The sequence below is a fragment of the Oryctolagus cuniculus genome, chromosome 15 (genome assembly GCF_964237555.1).
Source record: "Oryctolagus cuniculus chromosome 15, mOryCun1.1, whole genome shotgun sequence".
NCBI classification, from domain to species: domain Eukaryota; kingdom Metazoa; phylum Chordata; class Mammalia; order Lagomorpha; family Leporidae; genus Oryctolagus; species Oryctolagus cuniculus.
Window position 1 is genome coordinate 51469917 of NC_091446.1, and position 13093 is coordinate 51483009.

Here is a 13093-nt window from a genome sequence, read left to right on the forward strand (position 1 = left end):
CAGCCTTGTCTTTGGTCCTGGTAAGATGGTGATCTAAATCAATCCTAAATTTTAAGACTTTTCAATGTGAAGAGAGAAGATGTCTATTTCCATCAGTTTCCCCCTGCCTGCCCCCATTCTGGACCAATCTCTGATCATCTAGACTTGCATCAAGTGGTTAAGCTTGTACGGATCACTAAGACCAGAGAAACAGAATGTGTGATTGGCATGAGACTGAGTACATAGGATTATGCAACAGCTTGAGGGTAAAATGGCCCTTCCTGATTCATAAGGATGAAAGATGGGGGAGACGCAGATCCCAAATAGAAAGCAGTGGAATTAATATTAGATGAAGAGGTGAAGCTAGGCAGGAGACTGAAATGAAAATATCCATAATCCTCACATCCCCCATAAGTCACACTGCTCTGTGAGGCTTTCCTGGCCTATCTGCCATGGCCTCTGACTCATCCTTACCCTTTCTCTTTATCCTCTCCTCTTCCCCCAACCAACACAGTGGACTAAGCAAATATCAGTAATGACAGATTATAAACATCTCCTTGTAAATCAATCTATTCTAAATTTAATTTAGGGAAGTAAGACAAATTATAATATGAAGCTTATATTTTAAAGGTATGACCTCAGCAGCCATTCTGAAATAATTGTGGATATGCTAATAGCAGAAGGATATTCTAAAACCAAAATAGTATTTTTTGAGACATGATCTTCTGTTTTGGATTTTCTAGTCCCTTCCTCTCGATTATTGAGACTAACTGTAGTTGGGGTTTTTGTTTCTTGATAACAAACAACTAAATAACACTGCTTTGTGACAATCCATTCATTCCTTGTCTCTTTAGCTTAATAAAGCACATGGCTTTTACCCAGAACTGTTTCTAAAAGAAGAGAATGTTAAACATCTATTTATAGAACTGTGAACCAGAGATAACTAAAGATAGGGTGATTTAGAGATCATTTTGTCACTGTCCAACATGACATATTCATGGTTAGATAGTGTGGAGTAGACTGGAATAACTCAATCAATATTTATTAAGCATCTGCTATGTGAACTATTAAGTAATGATGCAGAAATACACATTGCTTGACAGCTCAAATGTACTCTTATTTATTGCTGCTGAAACAAACTACCAAAGACTTGGTAGCTTAAAACACCACAAATTATTTTTTTTCTAGTTCTAGATGTCAGAAGCCTGAAATGGATCACACCAGGCTAAAATCAAGGTATCAGCAAAAGACCAATTCCTTTTAGAGGCTTTTGGGGAAAATCCATTTTCTGGCCTTTTCCAGTTTCCAGAGGCTACATGCTATTCCTTGGCTGACAAAAAAACCTTTTTTTTTTTCCTTTTTTTTTTAATCAAAGCCAGCCATGGCTGGTCAAGACTTTCTCACATCAGAGTATCCTCTTCTTTCCTCTTCTACCTTTAATGACTGATTTATTTTTTTATTTTTTTATTTTTTGACAGAGTGGACAGTGAGAGAGAGAGAGAGACAGAGAGAAAGGTCTTCCTTTGCCGTTGGTTCACCCTCCAATGGCCGCCGCGGCCGGTGCGCTGTGGCTGGCACACTGCGCTGATCCGAAGGCAGGAGCCAGGTACTTCTCCTGGTCTCCCATGGGGTGCAGGGCCCAAGCACTTGGGCCATACTCCGCTGCACTCCCTGGCCACAGCAGAGAGCTGGCCTGGAAGAGGGGCAACCGGGACAGAATCCGGCGTCCCGACCGGGACTAGAACCCGGTGTGCCGGCGCCGCAAGGTGGAGGATTAGCCTAGTGAGCCACGGTGCCGGCTTTTAATGACTGATTTTTATCACATTGGGTATACCTGTACAATCCAAGATAGTTTCCCTATGCCAACACCAGTAAGTTAGCAACCTTAATGCCATCTGCAACCTTCTTTTCCAATGTCATGTAATTAAATATATTTATAGCTTCTGTGGAGTAGGACACAAATGTCTCTGGGAGCTCTTCTACCTAAAAGTACCCAAATCGAATTTGGGGAATCAGCAAAAGCTTCCTTGGGGAAATGATGCCTAAGACAAACTTTTCAAAATGAAGAGGAATGACCCAGTTCTAGAGAAAAGAGACATTTGAAGACAGAGTGCATCCAAGTGGTGGTGTGCCACTTAGATGCTTGGGTCTCCAGTTAAGAAAGCACTGGCCATTCAGGGACAACCACTAAAGCAGTTGACTGTCTGGCTGCACGGCCTTTGGGATCTGCATCAGCTTTGAAGGCCAGACCACGCTTTTCCCAGGTAGCCCAGTCCATGACCAAGAACACCCACAGCACTAAGGTCTGAGCACTTCCATATAGCATGAGACTTGTCAAAGAGGCAGTCTTCTCTGGAGCTCCCCACTGAGGTGACTAAAATTTTGTCAGATCCGAGGACCTAGGTGGCCAGCCCTATTTTCTTTCATGGGTGTCAGATATGAATTGTTTTCTGAAAGCTTTGTCTCATAAATTATTTCCTCCTCCTTTAGCATTCACTGATGCTACTTTCCCAAACACTTGCAAGCCTATCTATATCTCAGTACCGTTTTCAAAGGAACCCAGCCAAGCATGAGAGGGACTGGAGTAGCAGATGTTCAAAGGGGAGAAAGAGTACTGAAAGCAGTTCATTATAGTAAAAGATGAGATTCAAGGGCAGACCTAAGCATGGGATTCTACAGGACCATATGAGTCATATTAGCCAGTGCTAACTACTGTCACTAAAGTCCTCCTTTCAGTGGTTAACATACTATTATTTTTATCTCTCTACTAAACATTCATACATGTGTTCCTGGTCTGGTAATTCTCCTAGGGGCACTGTACCAAGCCGCTACTATGAAACCCAGGATCCTTCAGTCTTGTTACTTGGCCCACTCCAGGATCTTGAATTTTCTCCCTGTAGGAAGCAGTTGAGAAAATAGAGTGGGAGGATCCAGTTTGGGAAAGTCTTTTGGAGGAAGTCAGAAAGTGGTGCATCTCACACTTTTGGTAGTAACTTTATTCCTGTGGCCAGAGTGGGTGGAGAAGACTCTACAAGCAGGATACCAACACCTAGTATGCAGGGATATTGACATGGTTTAGTGCACCAAACACCAGCACCTCTTGGGTAGTAAACAAATACTTATTGAATGAGTGAATTTAGAGTCAGACCTGAGTTCAAGTCCTAGCTCTATTAGTTGGCCTTAATTAAGTAGGTTACTTATCTGTAAGCCTCTCTAGCTTTATTTTTCATATGTGAAATAGGTATAAACATGTCCATGGCATAAACTTGTTATGAAGTATCTGTGGGCTTGTATATAGATTAATTGTAACTAACATTCACTGAGTGACAAGCATGTTGAGGTGATTTATATTCATTACTTCATTTGATTATGACTGAAACTAAATTGTAGGTGGTATTAGGATCCTCAGGTTATGGACAATGAACTGAAGCACAGAGATATTAACTGCCTTGTTCTAAATCATACAGCTAAGAAATAGTGGAGCTAAAATCATCCTGCCTTCAGAGCCAATATTGTTAACTGCAGTGCTACACACACCTGTAGTAAGTTATATGCTGATTATGGTGCCTGGTATATAATTGACGCTCAATAAATTGCTGGGCAGGATTAGCAGCAGTAAGTCCAGGAGAAGATGATTGTGTAGTGATCTAGGCCAACTCTTGCACCAGCCAGCCCTAGCCGTTGCAGCCATTGGGAACTGAACCAGCCGATGGAAGATCTCTCTGTCTCTCTCTCTCCTGCTCTGTGAAATAAATAAATACTTCCTTTAAAAATACTGTGGAGACCAAAATTGAGGACCAGCAATGGACTCAGAAAGTAAGCATTGAATTGTGACTCATGGTTACAAATGCATGGTTCTTCCCCCAGGGGGTGGGTGGGGTATGGCTGTGTGCAGTCAGCCTGGAAGACACTGAACTGCGGACAGATGTCAGGAAGCTGGGAGAAAGAGATCAAGAGAAGGGGTGGGAGCAGGCACCAGGTACCAGGCACCAGGGGAGGTCTCCCAGCACTCTTTATTAGTAACCATAAATTGCTTATCTTAGCAAGTGAGTGTGTGCGTGTGTGTACGTATGTGTAAATGTCTGTGGTGTTAATCTTGTAGCATGCAAGGAACTATTTTTAGAATACATTCTTCATAGGCTCCCTTTAGATTCCTAAAACATTTCCATAGCTACCTTATCAAGCTAATTCCCCAGAAAAATAAGCTCATTTCTTGAATACAAGTAAGCAACCAACAATGACAAAAAATCATAGAAGAACATATTTTCAAACCCTCTCCCAAATCGATCATCGCAGCACACATATGCCTTTTGAAAAACGGAGAGCTACCTTTCAATTGAGTAGTTAGACATCATCATGTAAGTATGCAGGATCTTCCCAGGTATTTGCCGTGTGAGAACATAAATACGGTACCATATACAGTGACAAACGAAGGAATATTCTTTGGAAAAGATTATGAAGGACTCAGATAACAAAAAAAGGGATCTGTCCTCCCTGTCCCTTTTTCTTTATTTCTTTCTCTCTTTCTTCTCCTTCTCCTTTATTCACACACAATTTGAAAAGAAAACACTGTCCTGGACTTCAGAAAGGAGTGCTGGATCCTACGTCTTCAGGCTGTTCCTTCTTCTGGTGTTCTTTTAAGGAGAGTTTGGGACTGGGCTGACACGGCCAAGGTGAAAGACGGCTTCGTATCTTTTCCAGTTGTATCTACTTTAAGCTTACCCAACAATTCAATGTGCTTCATGGGCATCTTAATGAAATTCAGACCCTTTGAGTCTTATGTAAGTTTTCTATGAACTAATTATTAAAAAAATGAGAAAATCCAATTCTGGTCTGAGATCAATTTTGCCTAGTATGTTAATTTTTCTGGATGTATTATTTCCTCTGTAAACCAGAATTTAGACTATATTCAAAGTTTCAAAAATTCTGACATTTTGGCAACCTGGTTAAATTTTTATATTCCTAGGCTAAATATAGAGAGCATGTCTACATATGGCAAATTGCAATGAAGCACAGATTATGCCAGCCTGAAACCTATGATCCATAATTTTTTTATAATTCTGCAGAAACGTGTGGGAGATTCCAAAAATAATAGAAACAATGTTAATGAAGTACTAAAAATATGATTGGGGTGGATGTTACAGTAATTTTATCATTCCTTGTCATATTCTTTTTTTCTTTTTTTGAAGCTTGGCAAAGAACTGGTCGTTTTCCACCTCCAGGTGGCAACATACAGCACTCTGGCTTTAGTCACTTGTGTTGATAGTAATAATACTAATAATGATAATGATAATAATAATGGCAGACATTTCTTACCACTGTTGCTTGGCAGGCCCTGTCCAAGCAACAGTCACTTCATCTTTTCCACGTATCCCACCATTTTACTGATGAGGAGACTGAGGCCCAGAGCCAACGTCAGCAGACTAATGAATGGCAATCCTGAGAATGGAGCCTGTTTTGTCAGTTTCAAAGCCCATGCTCTGTCCATTATGCCACATAGTAAGAATGCTTGAAATGTACCCTCTCTAGAGGAAAGGCAAGAGCATAAGACAGGATTTGGCAGGTAGCATGGGGCTGCTCACAGACCAAAGCCCTCTGGAATATTAGAGATCTATACCTTCACAGAAACATCAAAAGCCTGTCTTTTTGCAAAACAACTCAGAAATCCATAGCAAGCATCCAAGGAGGTGTTGGATACCACAAAACAGTTATTTTTCCCTCCTATTAATTGTTTGTATGTGCTTTTCAGTTTGTTCTTTTCACCTGACCTCTGGCCAGTCCCCTACCCCCAAAAACTGTTCTTAAAATCTTGTCCAGATGAGCTTTAATTAAAGAGCCTTCCAATGTTAAACTTGCATCTGTCTTTTGTTGATCTTTAATTATTAATGTAGCATAGTCCCTATTTTTAGAAGGACAAATAGTTTACTCTTGTAAGTTTACCTTCTAAGGCCCCATTCTTCTCTTGGAGGTTTGCTGAAATTTGATGATTACACTGTAAATTGGGGTAAAATTTAGGTGGGTGAAATAAGAGGAGGGATGAACACTGGATTTAGACACTGACCAAGGGGTCAAAGAAGTTTAGAATACATAATTGACCATCTCCAACTCATTCAGCTTGCCTTTGGATGGGGTAATTCTCAGATGAGGGACTAGCTGGGCCTGCACATAGGGTGGGATTAGCTGTGGCAGAGAATGAGACTGAATGACTGCCTGAGACTTCACCGGGGACTGGGTCTGATGGAGAACTAAAACAGCCAGAGACATAATGCTGGACAGTCCCTAAGGAGGAAATGTGCTCTTCCCAGGCCCTGGCCCCTGACGACGTTGCCTGATGTCTGAGGCCTTTGTGAAAGATCAGGTCCTGAGAGTCCTCCTGGTTGGCTTCCTAAATTCTGGCTCCATCATGGGATAAGTCTGACAGAGGTTCAGACGTTTTGAGATGTTTCTGGCATGGACATGCAGACGGTTGTATCCTCAAGAAAATAAAAACACTCATCTAAGTGTAAGTATGAAGGTATGTATGAGTGCATGTATATGTCTATGCATATATATATGTAATTTCTCTTCTACTCTATACACACACACACACACACACAATTTCTTTCTAATGCTCATATGTAACAAAAGCAACAAGGAAGGGGAGGCCTAGAGGTATGGTGGAGACAATGCTTTCAGGCTGTCTCTGTTGTGCAATCAGAAAGATGGAGTATTAGAAAATTGTCCACTCAGAGGTTGACATGCTTTTTCTATTGGAGATGCACTATCAGCACCCAGATCCTGGGAAGTTGAGGGACTGTGATCCTGACTCCGGACACTTCTAGTTTTTCTTGGAGTTTGTTTCTGATTGGTGCGTTCTTTCTGCTTGTCCAATAATCAGTGTCTGAGAGACACTTTTAAGCTTGGCTAATGCAATCCAAGAGGAGATATCATTACACAGAGTTGATCATATTTTGCGTCTTTCCCTTACCTTTCTTCAGTGCATACCTGTATATGAGTACGCATGTGTGAGTGTGACTCTAAGATTGGATCACCTGGGCCTTGGGGCCCATCAGCAGCCTGGGGCGTCCCCCACACTCATCTTGCAGAATTCCACACACAAGGAGCAGTTGCTATTTCACTGCTAATTTCAAGTAGATGAAAGGGTAGAAATAGCTTCAGAGAACACCCAGCATTTTGCTTGAAACAATTTCTGTTCTCTATTTAGCTCCTAGCTACGTCTTCTCTCCCTCTGGATAGTTCCCGCATGTAGGCAGTTCTGCTTCTCTTTTCAGTTTACAAATGTCACAATCAGCAAGAGAAAAAGCACCTGGCATTTTGCTGCACAGCTACCACATCTTACGCAGGTGAGGTGAATTATGACACCAGCAAACGTCCTGTACAGGGAAGGACATACACAGTTGTCCCTCAGAAGCTGCAGGGGATTGGGCCCACTACCCCCTAAGTATACCAAAACCAATAGATGTTCCAGAAGTTTCTATGTAATGAAAGAGTACTTATATACAACTTATATGTACCCTCTGTAAATCCTTCTTTAAATCATCTCTTTATTATTTACAATAATGTAACACAACATAAATGCTTTGTACATAGCCGTGTTCAGGGAACAATGACAAGAAAAAGAGTCTGTACATGTTCAGTACAGATGTGAGTTTATTTTTTAAAAAATTTCCAATGTGTAGTTGACTGAATCCATGGATATGGAGACCCAACTGTATTATTTTCTGAAACCATATTCATATTTTTATCTTCTTAAAATACTGCATTGAAATGAAATAAAGTACTATTCATTTTCTCACATAACCAAATGGGTTTCCAGAAAATGTGATTTTCAGTGGCATCTCAATGGGAGTATGAACTTGTGATGTCAGAAGAGCAGTGTGGCATGACGGCGACCCTGGGGAAGTAAAAGGACCCTTGTCAGAGGGAACCCCGTGGACTCTTCACTTGGGCAGAGAGAGAAGGTGCTGCACTTCCATGGGGAACAAGATGGAGATCAGGAACACAATGTGGAACTCTGTTACTGTGCTTTACATTCAGCATCCTACTTACTGATCTGAAAGAGTGCATGAACTCTGGTCATCTCATCGACATAACAGGAAACTGAGGCCTAGAGAAATGAGATGGCTAATGTGGGCTGGACCTAGGCCTTGGGATCAGAACTGCATGAGTCAAGACTTTTTTTTGTTTGTTTGTTTCACTATGTTGTGCCTCTGAGAGGAAGCAGAATCTTAAATTAGAGAAAATGTCTTACATAACCACACGAATGAGTTTTTTTGAAAAAAGGTGATGAGTGAGAGTAGGACATTTGGTTACTCAGAATGGAAGAGATAAATGCAATCTCTATGACCTTCATGTTTAACTTTCTGAGGCCTGCAAGAGGAACCCTGAGGTCAGGTGGGGCAGTCTCACTCTCTTTCGGTGGTCGGGGCTCAGGCAGGGCGGGAGAGAGTGGCTGCCTAAATGATGGCAGCTCAGCTCGGGAGAGGTGGAACCCGCTCATCTCTGTGTGAGCCAAGTACCCAAAGGGGCTGAGGATCTTTTTGAGACCCTGTATCACTTCTAAGGAGAACATTTTCCGGTCTGGACAGTGTACAGCCAAGACAGGGTTGATGACACTGAGAGAGGCCAATGGCTCTTTTAATCTATGTCAGCCACATGTGTTTGGCAATATTTCATAAACTCGGCAATACAGTTCTATATGCTATAAAACAATGATTTCCTAAAATCATTTTTAAATATTTTATTTTCTTGTTTTTTTATATGTCCCTTTGTCTCCACTGATCCACCCTTTCTATCTGGGTTTGACTTTCTGCCACCAGCAAGGAGGAGAACAAGTATTCTAGTTAGTGAGCTAAGCAGAAGGCCACTGACCCAAGCTACCTCCCAGAAGTCACCTGGAGAATCTACTCACCGTCACCGCTCCAGGGATTAGGTCAATCAATGGTGGTGACAACTAGGACAGCAATTACAGACACCACTGAACTTACGCTGCTCTTCCCGCTGATAGAGATACAACAGGCAACATGACATCCATGACAGTCTCAAACATGTTATCCAGGGTCTCCTCTTTTATTAATGATCCAGAATGTTCTCAGTTGTGGGGCCCAAACTCTCCTTACCCTCAAACTCATCAAATCTCTTCAAGGCCTTTAAATAATTTTGTCTCCTACAACAAGCCTGTGTACCCAGTACAGTCTGATGGAGGCATGGTATTTTACACACTTGCTCATTTTTGCCTGATTCTGTCACCTTAATATATTTCAAATAGTCAAAAACAATCATAAAATGTTCCTAGCATGGACAGTCACACGGATTATGTCTTTCATGTATAGAACCTAATAGAAGGCATATTTCTCCTTAATTCTGCTTAGAATTACAAGCCTTCTCTGACAGGAAGCAGCAAACCAGCACCACTACCATCTGCATTCCTCCTCCCAAACCAGAGGAAAATGAGCCAGGGTTGGGGATGGAGTGTGGGATCAGGCTGGGACTAGGGGCCTTGGGCTCATTCCTGACGTGGCCTCTCAGTAGTGAAGTGGCAGGGAAGGACTTCCTTCCTGTTTGTGAGCCTCCTTAGCAACCTACAGTTGGGGGGAGGGACTTCCTTCCTATTTGTGAGCCTCCTTAGCAATCTGCAGTTGGGAGGAGGGACTTCCTTCCTATTTGTGAGCCTCCTTAGCAATCTACAGTTGGGAGGAGGGACTTCCTTCCTATTTGTGAGCCTCCTTAGCAACCTACAGTTGCCCTGCCTCACCAACCAGATCCCAGCCCCTGCTCCCATGCTTATCTCTCAGTGGCTCCTGCTGGCTGTAATGACAGCCTTAGCAATTGGCAGGGTCAAGATTTGTGCACAATTACACAGACCCTTTTCGATGCTTTGTGAGTTCTCACAGAACCCCTGGTCTCCCTGGATGAAGGGAACATCCTGTCTAAAGCAAGAGGTTCTGAGAAAAGGAGTCAAAGAAGGAGTACAGGACATGGCTCCTTTGAGCTGTGTCACTGACTCTGTCATCTGGGAACTGTCTGAACTTCCCCCTTTTGTTCTGCACTGCTCCAGAGGAACTCACATAGCTATAGCCCAGACAGCAACTGTAATGAGCTGCAGACATGTGGGTCAAGGGAGAAGTGCCAAGATTAGCCCCATCCTAGGACAAACTGCGAGAGCTACCAAAGGACTTTCTTTGCTCCCAAGTACCATTTTACTGATGACAACAGGACAGTGATTCAAATTCTACCAGATCCATACCCAAAGGGATTGGAAACAGGGACCCATGCAAATACTGGTGTGTCAATGTTCATTGCAGCACTATTCACAACAGTCAAAATGCACAATGAATCCAAGTGTCCGTGAGGAGAGCGTATAAGCAAAATGGAATGCTATTCATTGATCAAAGTAATGAAGTTCTGATACATGATACATGAGCTTTCAGAACATTATGCTAAGTAATATAAGCCAGATACAAAAGGACAAATTCTGCATGGCTTCACTTACGGGAAATATCTAGAATAAGCACATTCATAGAGACAGAAAGTGGATTACAGGATACTAGAGTCTGGAGGGAGAGGGGAATGGGATGCTTAATTGTTATAGAATTTCTTTTCTGAGGGGGTGAAAATGTTTTAGAAATATGGGTGATAGTTGTAAAACATTAAGAATATAATTAATGACACTGAATTATTCACTTAAAATAGTTAAGCTGGAAACTTTATCCTATATATTGTATATATTACCATAATTTTTTTTAAAAAAAGGACAGATACTCAGCAAGAATGTATCTTTTTTCTTATTATTTTCAAAATCAAAAAAGATTTTGATCTCATCAGATTAGAACATTCTTTATTTTTCTCTTTCTGCATTTCTCCATTGTCTGCTCTTCTGACTAGTAGAAATAATTACTTAAACAATTACTAGGCACTCTTCTGTTTAGAATGAATTGATGAATTTAATTTCCACAACCACCACATGAAAAGTAATATTATCATTATCTCTGTTTCACAGAGGTAGATATCTTTCCCAGTGTCACCCAGGAAGTAAAGTCAGAATCAAGATTCTGTTCCAATATGTCAGCCTCCAAAACTCAAATTTGTAACTATTGCTCTATACTATTCTTAGAACCCTGCAATAGATGCTTTAAGGAAATTTGTATAAAACCAGGCTTATGGTCTACCGCATAATGATTGAATCAGAATATACAGAGGTGAGGCCCAGGAATTGACATTTTTGAAAAAAGTTTCCTGTAAGTCCCAATTTCAAAAGTTACTACATGGGCCAGTGTTGTGGTGCAATGGACTAAGACACTGCTTGCAATGTGGCCATCCCATAGCTGAGTGCCTTCTAAAGTCCCAGCTGTTCTGCTTCCTATCCAGCTTCCTGCTAATGCACCTGGTGAGTCAGCAGAACATGGCCCACGAACTCGGCCCCTGCCACCCATGTGGGAAACCTAGGAGTGCCAGGCTCCTGGCTTCGGCCTGGTCCAGCCCCGGTGGTTGAGACCATTTGGGGAATGAACCAGTGGATGGAAGATCCCCCCCCTTCCTCTTCCTCACTCTCTTCCTCCCATTCTGCCTTTCAAATCAATGAATAAACAAATAATTTTAAAAAGTTACTACAAAACTATAGTAATCCAGATAATATTGTAACAATATAAAAGTAGAGAGATAGATTGATGGGATAAAAGCAAAAATGGAAAATAAACTCTTAGATTATTACAATTCTTTTGACAAAGGTACCAAGTTAATTCTCTGGGGAAAAATAAATTTTCAATAAGTGGTGCTGGTGCAACTGGATATCCACATGCAAATGAAAGAAGTTGAACCTCTACCTCACACCATAAATAAAAATTAAAATAACTAATACTAAAACTATAAAAATCCTAGAAGAGAAGAGGCACAAATATTCATGACTTTGGATTAGGCAATGGTTTCTTAGATATGACACCAAGAGCACAAGCAACAAAACAAGAGCACCTAACATATTAGACCTCCTCAGAAGTAAAAATGTATTCATATAAATGTTTATTCATCAAAAGGCATAAAGAGAGAGAGAGAGAAAGAGAGAGAGAGAGGCCTTCCACTTGTTGTACTCCCCAAACGCACATAATAGCTGGGGGTGGTCCAGGCCAAAGCCAGAAGCCAGGAGCTCTGTTGATATCTCCTACGTGAGTGATGGACTTGAGCCATCATCAGGTGCCTCCTAAGGTGCTCATTGGCAGGAAGCTGGTTGGGAAGCAGAGGCAGAACTCAATACCAGGTACTCCAATATGGAATGCAGGTATCTCAAGTAGAGATTTAATATGCCTGCTGCAGTGCTCAGCCCCAGCAGTATTTTTATAGTAGCCAAAAAAGTAGAAATAATTCAGATGTCCACCAGGTAATAAATAAAATGTGATCTATCCTGCAATGGAATAGTATTAGACAATAAGAAAGAATAAAGTACTTTTTTTTTTGCTACTAAATAAAGAACTTCAAAAACATTATGCTAAGTGAAAGAAGCCAGATCCAAGGAACCCATAATGTATTATTCCATTTATATGAAATGTGCAGAATATATAAATCCATAGAAACAGAACATAGGTAGAAGTGGTTGCCTAGGATTGGGGGGAAATGTGGGCTTACTGCTAATGGATAGAGGGCTTCATTTTCAGTAACACAGATGTTCTGAAATTGATCTTGGTGAAGGCTGCCCAACTCCAAATGTAGTAAAACATTGTATATTTTGCATAGTTGTATGGTATGTGAATTATACAAGAGTACTTCAAAAAGTTCATGAAAACACATGATTGAAATGTATTATTTTGGTGAAAAAAAATTGAAACCCAGGCAGTTTTTTCATAACATGCATTTTCTGTGAACTTCTGGAAGACCTTCCCTCAATATACACAGATTTCAAAGTTTTTTACACCAAAGCAAACTTGTCTTTTAATCCTATTTTTCCATTCACTATTTGAGATAACCTCTTATCTCAAAAAAAGCTGTGTTTTACAAAAAGCTTCACATATATACTCAAGTTTGAGAATCTGTGAAATTAGAAATTTTCTAGCCATATTGACTGCAGATATATTAAAAGGAGTAATAACTATTTTATGTATTGTCACTGTCTTCTAACACATTTACA